The sequence below is a fragment of the Hyperoodon ampullatus genome, assembly GCF_949752795.1.
Source record: "Hyperoodon ampullatus genome assembly, chromosome: 19".
NCBI classification, from domain to species: Eukaryota; Metazoa; Chordata; class Mammalia; order Artiodactyla; family Ziphiidae; genus Hyperoodon; species Hyperoodon ampullatus.
Window position 1 is genome coordinate 6,555,759 of NC_136932.1, and position 13,204 is coordinate 6,568,962.

Sequence of the window (13,204 nt, forward strand, 5' to 3'; positions counted from 1 at the left end):
CTCTGGGGACCACCCATACTGGTCACTTCTAACTGAGCCAGAGTTGGGAGAAGAGGCAGAAACCATCCTCGGTCACATGTATGTGAGCCCTGGGAGGGACATGGAGATTTATGGCCTTGTTTCTTAGATGAGGAATAAAACCTCAGAGGGGTTAAGATAACTTGTCCAAGAAGCCTAATTAATAAGCGGGTTGGGCGGGGAGGACTTCCCTGGTGGTGCAGTGGTTAAGAATCTGCCCGCCGATGCAGGGGACACGGGTTCGAGCCCTGGTCCGGGAAGATCCCACATGCCGCGGAGCAACTAAGCCCGTGCACCACAACTACTGAGCCTGCGCTCTAGAGCCCGTGAGCCACAACTACTGAGCCTGAGCCCTAGAGCCCGTGCTCCGCAACACAAGAAGCCACCGCAATGAGAAGCCCGCGGGTCACAACTAGAGAAAGCCCACATGCAGCAATGAAGACCCAATGCAACCCAATGCAGCTGTGACAAAGCGAAAGAGTGGCATGGACATATATACACTACCAAACGTAAGGTAGATAGCTAGTGGGAAGCAGCCACATAGCACAGGGAGATCAGCTCGGTGCTTTGTGACCGCCTGGAGGGGTGGGATAGGGAGGGTGGGAGGGAGACGCAAAAGGGAGGGGATATGGGAACATATGTATATGTATAAAAAAAAAAAAAAAAAGAATGCCTCAATAGCCATGAACTTTTTCTTGTACTTCAGGTGTGATCATATAGTATGGATGAAAATGCAGAATCGGTGACTGTGTCAAATGTGTAGCAAAGGTTCTTTGTAAATGTATGGTTCAGTGTAAAAAAAAAAAAAAAAAGAAGCAGGGGACCTAAGGCTTTTTTTTTTTTTTTTGGCTGTGTTGGGTCTTCGTTGCTGCGCGCAGGCTTTCTCTAGTTGTGGCCAACGGGGGCTACTCTTTGTTGTGGTGCGCGGGCTTCTTATTGCGGTGGCTTCTCTTGTTGCAGAGCATGGGCTCTAGGTGCATGGGCTTCAGTAGTTGTGGTGCACGGGCTTGGTTGCTCTGCGGCATGCGGGATGTTCCGGGACCTTCTGGGATCAGGGCTAGAACCCGTGTCCCATGCATTGGCAGGCGGATTCTTAACCACTGCCAAACCAGGGAAGTCCGGGACCCAAGGCTTGAACCCAAACCCTCTCACTCCTGGTCCCCAGAAAACCCACACCTCAGCCCTAGAGAAAAGACCAGTTCTCCAAGGACCAGGCCATTTCCCCTACCTTCACCTCACAGAAGAGTCTCTGATGACAAGTTCTTCATATTCCCTCCCCATCGCTTTGTCCTGACACACCCATTCTCCCTTGGTAGTGCCAGGAGCGATTTGGGGAGAGAAAGGGTGGGGAGACAGGGAGGGAAAGGAAACCAAGTGATTCGTGCCAAGAGCTTGGCCAGATCAAGAAAAGTCACTCCTGCCTCTCCAACAAAGACCCAGAACTGAAGTTGTTGAATTTGCTGGGGGAGAAAAGTCAAGTGTAAATAAAAGAGGGTGGAACTAGAGGGCTGCCTGGTTTACACACTCAGGAAAGCTGGTCTCCATTCCCAGTTCCAGGGGCCACTCTGCACCTCCCTCCCAAAAGCCAGGCTGGGCCTCAGGTTCTCACCCTGGCTTGGCTGGCTCCCTCAGCCTCCCAGCTAGTCTCCAGCTCGGCACAATGGGTGCATTCAGTCTGGTGTCTGGCCCAAAGTCGGGTAGCTAGGAAGGGGCTCAAAGGAGACGTTCCCTTTTCTCACCTTTCCCTGGGATGACTTCCGGCTCCTTCTCAGCATAAGTTTCCGAAGGAGGTACCTCAACCAGCCCCACTGCCTCACAGCCCTCCACCCCCCACCCACTCCAGCTCCATTTCCCAACCTCCTTGACTCAGACCAGAAAAACTGGTCCTGAAATCAGATGGGTACACGTGCCCCTACCCCCCTCCCAAACAGAGTGCAGCCCAGGGCAGATCAAGCAGAGAAAGGAGGGGGCAGCCGCTAACCACCCTTCGCGGTTCAGACACATCAGCCGCTGGCTGATCACAGATTCCAGGAGAAAGGAAGCCCCTCGCTAAGCCTCTCCAGCAGAGGGCACTCCCAGAACAACAAGCCCCCAAACCTGGCACCTCCCCAAACAGAGACCCAACTTTGGAAAGAACACGGATGAGAAACGGGACCTTCTGCAGCTGAAAAAAAAATCACAATTTTCTTGAGCCTTTGTTCAAATCTCAGATCCAAGAACTCATCTTCAACCAGTCCTCGGGAGGGGATGGGAGAGAAGACAACAGGGGATGATACAGGATAGAAAAGCTTTGCCAGTTCACCCAAACAGATCTGCCACTAAAGCACTGTGGCTTAGATGGGGAAGGCCCTCTCAAAGCCAAGACAGAGAATTTACATGACAGAATAAAAGCACGGAAAGAATCTGGCCTCTGCATGTTCAAGACAGGGTAAGAAGGCTCACAAAGCCAGGGAGTGGACTGGGTGGAGATAAATCCACAAGTTTAATCATTCAGTAGGGTCTCTCTAGGGCAGTGGCTCTTAACCTATCTGAGGTCTCAGACTCTTCTGAGCACCAGAAGAAAAGCCCAGAAAAATGTGCACACACCCAATTGTGCATATCATTTCAAGGTGGTGACCTATGACCATGATCTGACAGCCCAGAGACCAAGTGCTAAGAACATCTGCTCAAGTGACAATAGGACTTAACGTGTATACCAATCTGGGCTGGGAACACAACACAACACAACACACACACACACACACACACACGCACACACGCACACCCCCCCCACTACAGAGTCTTGGGCTGCCTCCTCAGGAACTGAATAACTGACTGTGCTATCAAACTGGTGAGAGACGGTTTCAGGGCAGAGCTAAGACCCCAGGGGTCCACTCTAGGGCCCCAGAAACTGTTACTTAGCTAAATGTGGGAGAAATCATGCCAAGGAACCTGAAAACACACACACAGACACACTCTCTCTCTCTCTCTCTCTCTCTCTCTCAATCCAAAGGAGGGACCTTCTGAGCAGAATGGGGTCTTTTCTGCAGACAGGATAAGTGGCCCAGAACTGAGTTCATCCACAGCAGCCACAGAGGGCAGAAGCGGCCCACAGAGAAGGATGAATGAAAGGAGCCTGTTCCCCAGGACTGTATCCCTGGGACACAGCCAGTGGAGAGGAACCACTGGGGATGCTACTTATGGTCTCTGTGGGAAGGACAAAGAGCACTTATTTTAAGGTTAGTATCTGTAGGACTGGGATTTTTTTTAAACGACAGGCAATCCCTGGAGTAAAAGGAGGGGCAGAATTCTGGGGGTCCCGTACTGCAGCAAACATAGTGGAGAATGGGGGTGGGGGCACCAGCCACCCAGCTCAGTGTCTGAGGGCTGTTCCCATCACCATCCTCCAAGCTGTTTAAGGAGCAATTAAAAAAAAAAAAGCAGAAGCAGCAGCAGCAGCTCTTTAAGAGGTGAAAACAACCAACCCTCTGGGCAGCTGGGTCTACCAGCTGTCCTTCACCCAACATTTCAGAATTTCAGAAACCTAATGATCTGAGCTGGCTGGAACCCAGAGCAAAGTTAAAGGGTGGAGAGAGAAGCGGGCTGTGGGCTGGCTGACCAAACTGTGCTATGCACTGCTCCCCTCCCACCCCCCCAAAATCCTCTTCCCAGGCAGACTCCGGAGGACCACCTAATGGCAGAACTCCTTGGCACTTCACAGTATCTGCCAAGGTTGGAGAGGGCAGCTGGCGCCGCGACTGGCCCTCGGCCAAGCCCAACAGGAGGGCGGCGGCAGCATCCTCCAGCCCCTTGAGGACCTTGCCTCGACCAAGCTCGGCATCAACGCCAAGGGTGGGGAGGGAGACGGGTACCCCGGCCATCTGTCGCTTAGCGGCTGGGCCCGACGGCACCTCCAGAGCTAGGAGGGTCTTTCCTGCGCCGCCGATCCAAGGCTAGGTCCTCGTGGCGAGGCCTGGGTCGGCCCGGCCCCATGTGGCCCGCAGCGGCTGCGTGCCCCGCTCGCTCCCTCCACTTCGGCGCGGGGCTCAGTCGACTCCACAGAACTAAGAGGAAGGGCCTGAGCCCGGCTTATGAGGGGTAGGAGTGGGGAAACTAGCCACTACTTCCCGTCCCCGGCATCCGGTGGGAGGGACCCAGATGGGGGAAAGAGGTGGCCGGATAAAGCCCGACGAGGCTCGATGACTGGCCCCGGGGTGAGGATGAGGGGCTCCAGTTAGGGGAAAATGCAATTCGGCGGAGGGAAGACAGGCAAGGACAGCGGCAAGCCCTGTGCAAACTCCCAGGAACTGGAATGTGGAGGAGTGGGGGGGGGGAGGGGGCGACACGAGGCAACCAGCCGGGATCCCGGCGAAGGCTAACGTAAAGCTTAAGACCCTCAAAACTTCCAAGCAGGTGCAGGGAGCGCGCGTGAGCCCGAAGCCGGCTTCAGGGGAGGCGGTTCCGGGTTGGGGGAGGGAGACAGGAAGCTCCGAGACTAGGTGAGGTCCATCTCGCGAAAGCAGTCGCCCGCCACTCACCACTCTGCGAAAGCCTGTGCACGGCGCTCGGTCTACAGGCCCCCGAACACCGCCACTACAGCGAGCGCTCCAGCCTCCCGCGGCCGCCCGGAATCCGGCTTTTGTCCGGGCCCTGGCGGGCTTCTCCCCGCCCCCATCGGCACACGGCGCGAGCCGCCCGGCGATTGGCCATACGCGTTCCCTAGCCTGAGCTCCAGGGCTGCTCCCAATTCGCTGCCCGGTATAGCCCCGCCCCCGAGGCCGGGCCCCAGTGGCTGTTGGGACTTGTAGTCCCGCTGGTGCGTCTGTCCCAGACCGCTGGCCGGCACCGCCTCTCCGGAGCCTGCCAGGACGGGGAGGGGTCGGGGGCGGGGCCTCGGGTGGGGAGATGGGCCGGGCTACACTGGGAGGAGAACGTAGGAGGCTGGGGGCAGTGGCCTGATCGCTTAGGAGGTGGGCGGACCGCCGCTGCGATGGGGGAGTTGGGGAGGGGGGCTGGGGTGTCAACCGAACGGGCTGTATAGCAGCTTTGGGGACCCGGAGTCTCCTTCCTGTCTCCCCGGGGGAGAAACTGACGTCCGTATCCCCGCAGCCTGAAATCGGCCACACCGAACCCAGGTGCTTAGACCAGGTATTTAAGCAGCCATGGTAGACTGCTTTCCCTTTTGCACGTGGACCTTCTTCATTGAGCTGGTGGGGCGAGGCAGAGAGCTGAGGCTTATAGATTAGACCTCCCAAAGTGCGTGGGATAGGGCGGAGGACCGGGTGAGCAGGTGGGGCTAGAAAGGCGTCAATCACACCACCTTGCGTCCTACTCACCTGCTCACCTCAGCGTAGAGCTGAGAATTCAACGGGAGATTCTAGCACAGAGCTGGGCTCATCTCGCTGGTCTCCTGCTCCCGCCCCTCCCCCCACAATCCCACGCTTAGACACAGCAATGAACGAACTGCTGCCTTCCCCCTTCTCCATTACCTGTGAGACAGACTATATTTTCCAAGTCAAAATCTGGGACACCCGGCCTGACAGGTGCTGGTGAACTTGTGGGGCAGTATTTTTGAAATCAGACAGTCCTGGAAACCAAGACATATATTTACTGCTGCAACATTCTGGAGCTTTGCTATGTCCACCCCAGTCCTCTAGGTCTCCCAAGCTGCTCCCTGACCCTAACAGCTAGCTAGCTCCAAGAAGGAGGATCATGCGCTGAGCAGCTCAGGTGAAGGGGTCAGCCCAGTGTGCAGAGAATCCGCATGGCCGTGTCCCTGCCAAGCACTGGGGTCATACACTGTACACTGTAACAATGTTGACGTTCTCGTGCACAAAAACTCTGCCAAACCCTTCTCCCTGCAATCCAGTCATAGCCAGGAATGGGGCAGCTAAACTTGCTGCCCATGCCTGAACAAAGTGACCCCTGTTGATGTCACTTTCTGGCCCCTTCCCTCGGGCATCTTTTTGAAATAGCAGTTCCTCAACTCCCCTCTCCTCTTGGTCATAAAGAGTCTTCCGGGCTTCCCTGGTGGCGCAGTGGTTGAGAGTCCGCCTGCCGATGCAGGGGACACGGGTTCGTGCCCCGGTCTGGGAAGATCCCACATGCCGTGGAGTGGCTGGGCCTGTGAGCCATGGCCGCTGAGCCTGCGCGTCCGGAGCCTGCGCTCCACAGCGGGAGAGGCCACAACAGTGTGAGGCCCGTGTACCGCTAAAAAATTTTTTTAAAAAATAAAGTCTTTCACTCCTACATGGAGTGAGCTCCACCCCTACCAAGAATCTCCCCAAATAGCATCAATCTTGGAGAAAGATCACCTCATCACAGCTAAAGAAAGCATCTCCTGGGCTTCCCTGGTGGCGCAGTAGTTGAGAGTCCGCCTGCCGATGCAGGGGACACGGGTTCGTGCCCCGGTCCGGGAAGATCCCACGTGCCACGGAGCGGCTGGGCCCGTGAGCCATGGCCGCTGAGCCTGCGCGTCCGGAGCCTGTGCTCCGCAGCGGGAGAGGCCACAACAGTGAGAGGCCCGCGTACCGCCAAAAAAAAAAAGAAAGCATTTCCTATGAAGGTACTCCTTTTCTGGCCTTCGTGGATAGCAACTCAGGATCTTCGTGGGCTAGTGGGAAGATTGCAGTCAGGGGGAATCAACTGCGTAGCAATTATCCTTCTGGTTAGAAAGATACACTCATCCAAACAACAAGGTCCTACTGTATAGCATAAGGAACTATATTTAATATCCTGTGATAAACCATATGGAAAAGAATATTAAAAAGAATACATATATGTATAACAAGCACTTTGCTGTACAGCAGAAATTAACACAACATTGTAAGTCAACTATACTTCAACAAAATTAAAAAAAAAAAAACACTCATCCAGAAACAGGCATCCAAGTAGAACATAAACTGTAACAAACTTTGTATATCAACTTGACAATGTGGAGAAAAAACTTAAATGCACATGCCCTTTGCCCCAGCAATTCCACTTCTAACAATTTATCCTTCAGGTATATTCGCAGATGTACATGTTTTCTTCATTGCCGTCTCTCCAGCACTTTGAGTGGGGCCTGGTACATAGTAAATGCTCAATAAATATTTGCTGAGTGATTACGTTCCCCATCTAGATGTTGCTGCACCCAAGTCTGACTAGTCCTGGGCAGGACAACAAGAAAGTAACTGTCCAAGGAGTGAGGGAGGAGAGGTGCTGGCCAGAGTGTCCATGAGCCAATCACTGAGGTTTTTCAGTTCTCTCAGTGGTCCCATTCCAGGCCCTACCCCCAACCTCACCCAGAAGACTCCCTCATTACCTCACCATGCCCTCACAGAGGCTCCCTCTGCTTCAGATTAATCAATCTGGGCCCCATCTTCTCATCTTTCTGTTCTCTTTTGATTTTCCCTTTTGAATCACCTCCCTCCTCTTTTAGACTGGGCAGAGGACAGGTCCATGTCACTGGGTACCATCTCTGAGCCCAGGTTTTGGGCATTCTATCTCAGTTTCAGGAGCCTTAGACTACCTAATGACTCCCTCCTAGGTTTTAATCCATTTTGGCTAATATTCATTGAGCACCTACTATGTGAAAGGCATGGGTGCTAGCACATACTCCTCACAGCAACCCCTTGCATGAAGTGTCATCATCATTTTGCAGATAAGCAACTGACCCTCTGCCACCAGGTCCCTTGCCTAGTCCACTACAACCTGCTGCAGGTGAAGAGGAGGGAAAGATAATCATATCCAGTGCATCTCCCCATTGGACGATAAGCTCCTCAAGACTCGGGAATGTGCCTTGTTCATTATGGCATCCCCAGTGCCCAGCATGGGGCTAGGCACATATTAGGCACTCACTGTATATATGACTGAATATACGCTGGAATGAATGTGTGAACGAAAGAAAGAAATCATAGGGGGACAGCAGGGGGAGGAGGGAGGAGATGCAGCCAGGACGAAGGTCTACAGGAGTGTGCAGTTCTAAATCCACCTCTCTCTTGTGACAGCCAGAGGCAGGGGCTTACAGCACAGACCCATCGTCCTCCACCCTGTGGAGAACCAGGGGGAGTTCTCACTCCTGCAACACTCAATTTTTTCCCAACACCAATTGGAGCCGAGGGCCCGTGTGCCCTGGAGAAGTGCCCTAGGGAGGGTCCACCAGAGCCAGCATCTGTACTCAGGAAGTATCTTCCAGCCAGACCATCCAATTCCTGGCTGGCCTCTTTCTAGTCACCTCCAACTTTACCCTCACCCTGTCTTAGAAATTGCTGCTGCCTCCTCCCTACCAGGTATTTTCCTGTGAAATTCCCCCTTCTTTCAGGAAACTTTCCCCTAGGAAGGCAGTTTACCACTTTCTGTTCCAAGACAGAGCCTGCATGCCCCCTCCCTAACAGATCACTCAGCCTTGACCTTTACTTGGCATGTTTTACCTTATCTCTGAGTGAATTTGTCATTTTTGCCTCTTGTCTCTCTTTGCATTCCATTTTGGGGAATTCTCTCAAGGGCAGGTAGAAGGTGTACAGATAAGAGCTTTCAAGCTCCATCAGGGCCAAAGTCTCTACCCTGACACCAATCTTTTTTTTTAAAATATTTATTTATCTATTTGGCTGCACCTAGTCTTATTTGCAGCACACGGGATCTTTTAGTTGCAGCACATGGGATCTTTTAGCTGAGGCATGCGGGATCTAGTTCCCTGACCAGGGATCGAACCCGGGCCCCCTGCATTGAAAGCGAGGAGTTTTAAGCGCTGGACCACCAGGGAAGTCTCCCGACACCAATGTTAAGAGACATCCCGGGATGTTTGGAGGCCTCATCCCAAGCACAGGTTGCATTCTCCTCTCTCCCTCACAACTTAGGTGTTGTCGCAAGGATGCACAGCCCCAAGTGCTGCTTATTCAGGGCTCCTTGATGACAGATTCATAGAAAGTCAGAACCAAAAGAGACCTCAGAAATACCCTAGTCCAATTCTCTAATTTTACAAAGGAAATACAGGGGAAACTGAGGTCCAAAGAGGTGACCTTACTGCAGATGGGAGGGCAGATTGATGCAACTACTTTGGGGGACTTCCCTGGTGGTGCAGTGGTTAAGAATCCGCCTGCCAATGCAGGGGACACGGGTTCGATCCCTGGTCCAGGAAGATCCCACATGCAGCGGAGCAACTAAGTCCATGCGCCACAACTACTGAGCCTGTGCTCTAGAGCCCGCGAGCCACAACTACTGAGCCCGTGTGCTAAGACTACTGAAGCCCGCATGCCTAGAGCCCATGCTCCACAATAAGAGAAGCCACTGCAATGAGAAGCCCATGCACCACAACTAGAGAAAGCCCACACGCAGCAACGAAGACCCCACGCAGGCAAAAAACAAAACAAAACAAAACAAACTACTTTGGAAACCATTTGGCATTTATCTTATAAAATTAAAGAGTCACATACACTAAGACCCTGCAGCTTCACTCCTAGGTATGTATCCCGGAGACTCTCACACACATATGTGCGAGGACACACATGCAAGATTGTCCAAAAACTGGACAGAGCCCAGATGCCCATCAACAGTTGGATGGATGGATGGGTTGTGGTATATTCATACAAGGAAAAACTTGACAGAGAGCAGGGGGAAATGAATGTATTGCAGCTACCCACAGCAACATGAATGCATCTCAAAAAACAAGTGTTGAGCAAAAGAAAGTAGACCATAAAAACACAGTTATGGTAGGATTCAACTCACATAGAGTTAAAACAAGCAAAACTAAATTGTATTATTTGGAATGGATACATAGGTGGAAAAACCACAGAGAAAAGCAAGGAAATGATTATTGAAAAAAAAAAAAAAAGGACAGTGGTTCTTTCATTTAATATGTATTTACTGAACTCCTGCAATGTGCCACATGCTATTCTGGACCCTGGAGCAACAACAGTGAATGAAACAAGCAAAGGTGCTCACCCTGGGGAGCTCACATTTTATCAGGGGAAACAGCAATAAACAATTCATAAAATAAATAAAGAAGTTATAATAGTATATTGGAAGGTGGTGCTATGGAAAAAAGAAAAGCACAGAGGCTCAAGAATTCCCAAATCAGGGAGGGATAAATTAGGAGGTTGAGATGAACATATACACACTACTATATATATAGAACAGATAACCAACAAGGAGCTACTGTATATAGCACAGGGAACTCTACTCAATATTTTCTAATAACCTGTAAGGGAAGAGAATCTGAATATATATATGTATGTATAACTGAATCGCTGTGCTGTACACCTGAAACTAACACAATTTTATAATCAACATACTTCCATGAAAAGATTAATTAGTTAAAAAAATAAATGAATAAACAATTCCCACGTTGGAAGCTGAGGGCAAGTAGGTTGCAGTATTATAGAGGATGGGCAGGGTTAGCCTCATTGCAAAGGAGAGATCTGAGCAAATGCATGAAGGAGGGGAAAGTGTCAGTTAAGTGGTGGGGAGGGAGTATTCCAGCCCAGTCCCAGGCCCTTTGGAGCTGAGAGAACAGGCCAAGAGAAGGCCCTAAGGAAGGAGTCTAGCTGGTGTCTTCCTGCGTGAGGAACAGCAAGGAGGCCAGGCGGCTGGAGCACAGGGCGTGATGGGGACAGTAGCTTTTATTCTGAGTGAAATAGGGGACCGTTATAGGGTTTTAAACAGAGTACCATGATCTGAGTTATATTTTCGAAGGAATATTCTGACTCCTGTGTTGAGAAGGAAGGGGGCAAGGTTAGAATGCGGAGACCTAGTTGGAAGGACCTTACATTAATCCAAGAGAGAGACCGTGGGGGCTCCGACCAGAGCAGTAACTGGAAAGGTGGTGGTTAGCTGGGTAGGGGTGGCAGTGCAGGGGTGGGGTTGTGACTGGGGAGGGGCCTCACAGGGAGCCTCCGTTGGTAATATGTTTCTTGACTTACCTGTGTGATGAATGCATGGGTGTTCATTTTATAAGTATCTATTAAACTGTACATGTATGTTTCAGTGATGTTTCTGTACCTATGTTTTAATTCACAGTCAATGAGGAAATAAAGAAGTAACATAAGGAGCCCAGCTAGTAAATGGCTGGGACAGGTTGGGGTCCAATTCCAGTGCCTTTTACCCTACCAATCCAACCCAAGACACACGTCCCAGCTCAGTTCCCCTATATCCTGGTGCTGTGGCTTGGGGCAAACCCTGTCACCTCTCTCAGGCCCAGTGTTTCATCTGGGAAACCAGGAAAGTACTGCCTGGCTCCCTCCCTCCCTTGGGTGCTGTGAATATCACAAAGTGTTTTGTAAACTGCCAAAAAGCACACGTTACTGTTGCTGTTTTATTGAATTTAAAAAAACATCTTTACTGATATATAATTGAAGTACAATAAACTGTACATACTTAAAGTGTACCATTTGATGAGTTTTAACACATGCATACACAATGAAAATGTTACCACAATCAAGATAATACACATATCCTTCACCCCCCAAAAGTCTCCTTCTACTCCTTTGTAATCTATCCCTCCCTGCCCTATACCTCCAAGTTCCCAGGAGACACCGTTTTGCTTTGGGGCAATATAGATTAAGTTTGCATTTTCTAGAATTTTATATAAATGGAATTATATAGTCTTTTGTACGAATTCTTTCATTCAGCATAATTACTTTGAGATTTATCCATGTTATGCATGTATCAATGGTTCTTTCCTGGGCTTCCCTGGTGGCGCAGTGGTTGAGAATCTGCCTGCTAATGCAGGGGACAGGGGTTCGAGCTCTGGTCTGGGAGGATCCCACATGCCATGGAGCAACCAGGCCCGTGAGCCACAAGTACTGAGCCTGCGTGTCTGGAGCCTGTGCTCTGCAACAAGAGAGGCCACGATAGTGGGAGGACCACGCGCCGCGATGAAGAGTGGCCCCGCTTGCCACAACTAGAGAAAGCCCTCGCACAGAAACAAAGACGCACACTGCAAAAATAAATTAATTAATAAACTCCTACCCCCAACGTCTTCTTTAAAAAAAAAAAAGTTCTTTCCTTTTAATAGCTGAGTAGTATTCCATTACATGGATAAACTACAATTTGTTTATCCATTCACCAGTTTACGGATATGTTTCCAGTTTGGGGCTATTACAAATAAAGCTGCTATGAATGTTCCCATAGAGTTTTGATTTCTCTTGGGTAAATTCCTAGGAGTAGAATGGCTGGGTCATATGGTAAGTGTGTTGAACTTTTTTAGAAGCTGCCAAACCGTTTCCTAAAGTGGTTAAACCATTCTACATCCTCACCAGCAGTGTGTGAGAGTTCTGGTTGCTTAACGACCTCATCAACACCTGGTAAAGTCAGTCTTTTTCACTTTAACCATTATGGCGGGTGTGTAGTGGTGTCTACCTGTAGTTCTTTTTATTTATTTGTTTGTTTATTTATTTATTTTTAGCTGTGTTGGGTCTTCACTGCTGCGCACGGGGTTTCTCTAGTTGCGGTGAGTGGGCGGTGGTTTCTCTTGTTGCGGAGCACGGGCTCTAGGAGCGTGGACTTCAGTAGTTGTGGCACGCAGGCTCAGTAGCTGTGGTGCACGGGCTTAGTTGCTACGCAGCATGTGGGATCTTCCCGGACCAAGGCTTGAACCCGTGTCCCCTGCCTTGGCAGATGGATTCTCAACCACTGCGCCACCAGGGAAGCCCCGTACCTGTGGTTCTTAATTTGTATTTTCCTAATGACATTGAGCATCTTTTCATGTGCTAATTGACCTTCCACATATCTTCTTCGATGAAATAACTATTAAAATCTTTTGGTCATTTTTTTATTTATTTGTTTTATTATGGAGTTGTAAGAGCTCTTTACTTATCGTACTTACAAGTTCTTTGTCAGATAGATGTTTTGCAAATATTTTATCCCAGTCTGTGGCTTGCCTTTTAATTTTCTTAAGTGTCTTTTTTTTTTTTTTTTTTTTTTTTTTTTTTTTTTTTTGTGGTACGCGGGCCTCTCACTGTTGTGGCCTCTCCCGTTGCGGAGCACAGGCTCCGGATGCGCAGGCTCAGCAGCCATGGCTCACGGGCCCAGCCGCTCCGCGGCATATGGGATCCTCCCAGACCGGGACACGAACCCGTATCCCCTGCATCGGCAGGCGGACTCTCAACCACTGCGCCACCAGGGAGGCCCTTAAGTGTCTTTTTGAAGAGCAAAGGATTTTCATTTTGATGACATCAAAGTTATTTTTTCTTTTTCATGTTTTTTTGCTCTATTATTTTCATCTTTTTTT

General features: G+C 50.4%; 1 protein-coding gene across 1 annotated transcript in view; it reads right to left on the reverse strand.

The window, feature by feature from the left end:
* ACLY (ATP citrate lyase) overlaps positions 1 to 4,671 on the reverse strand; it is a 43,143-nt gene extending 38,472 nt beyond the window's left edge. Inside the window, exon 1 of the mRNA XM_079726360.1 lies at positions 4,536 to 4,671. The gene's annotated coding sequence lies outside the window, so the exon portion shown is untranslated. The remainder of the gene's footprint in view (positions 1 to 4,535) is intronic.
* Positions 4,672 to 13,204: the final 8,533 nt, after the last annotated feature.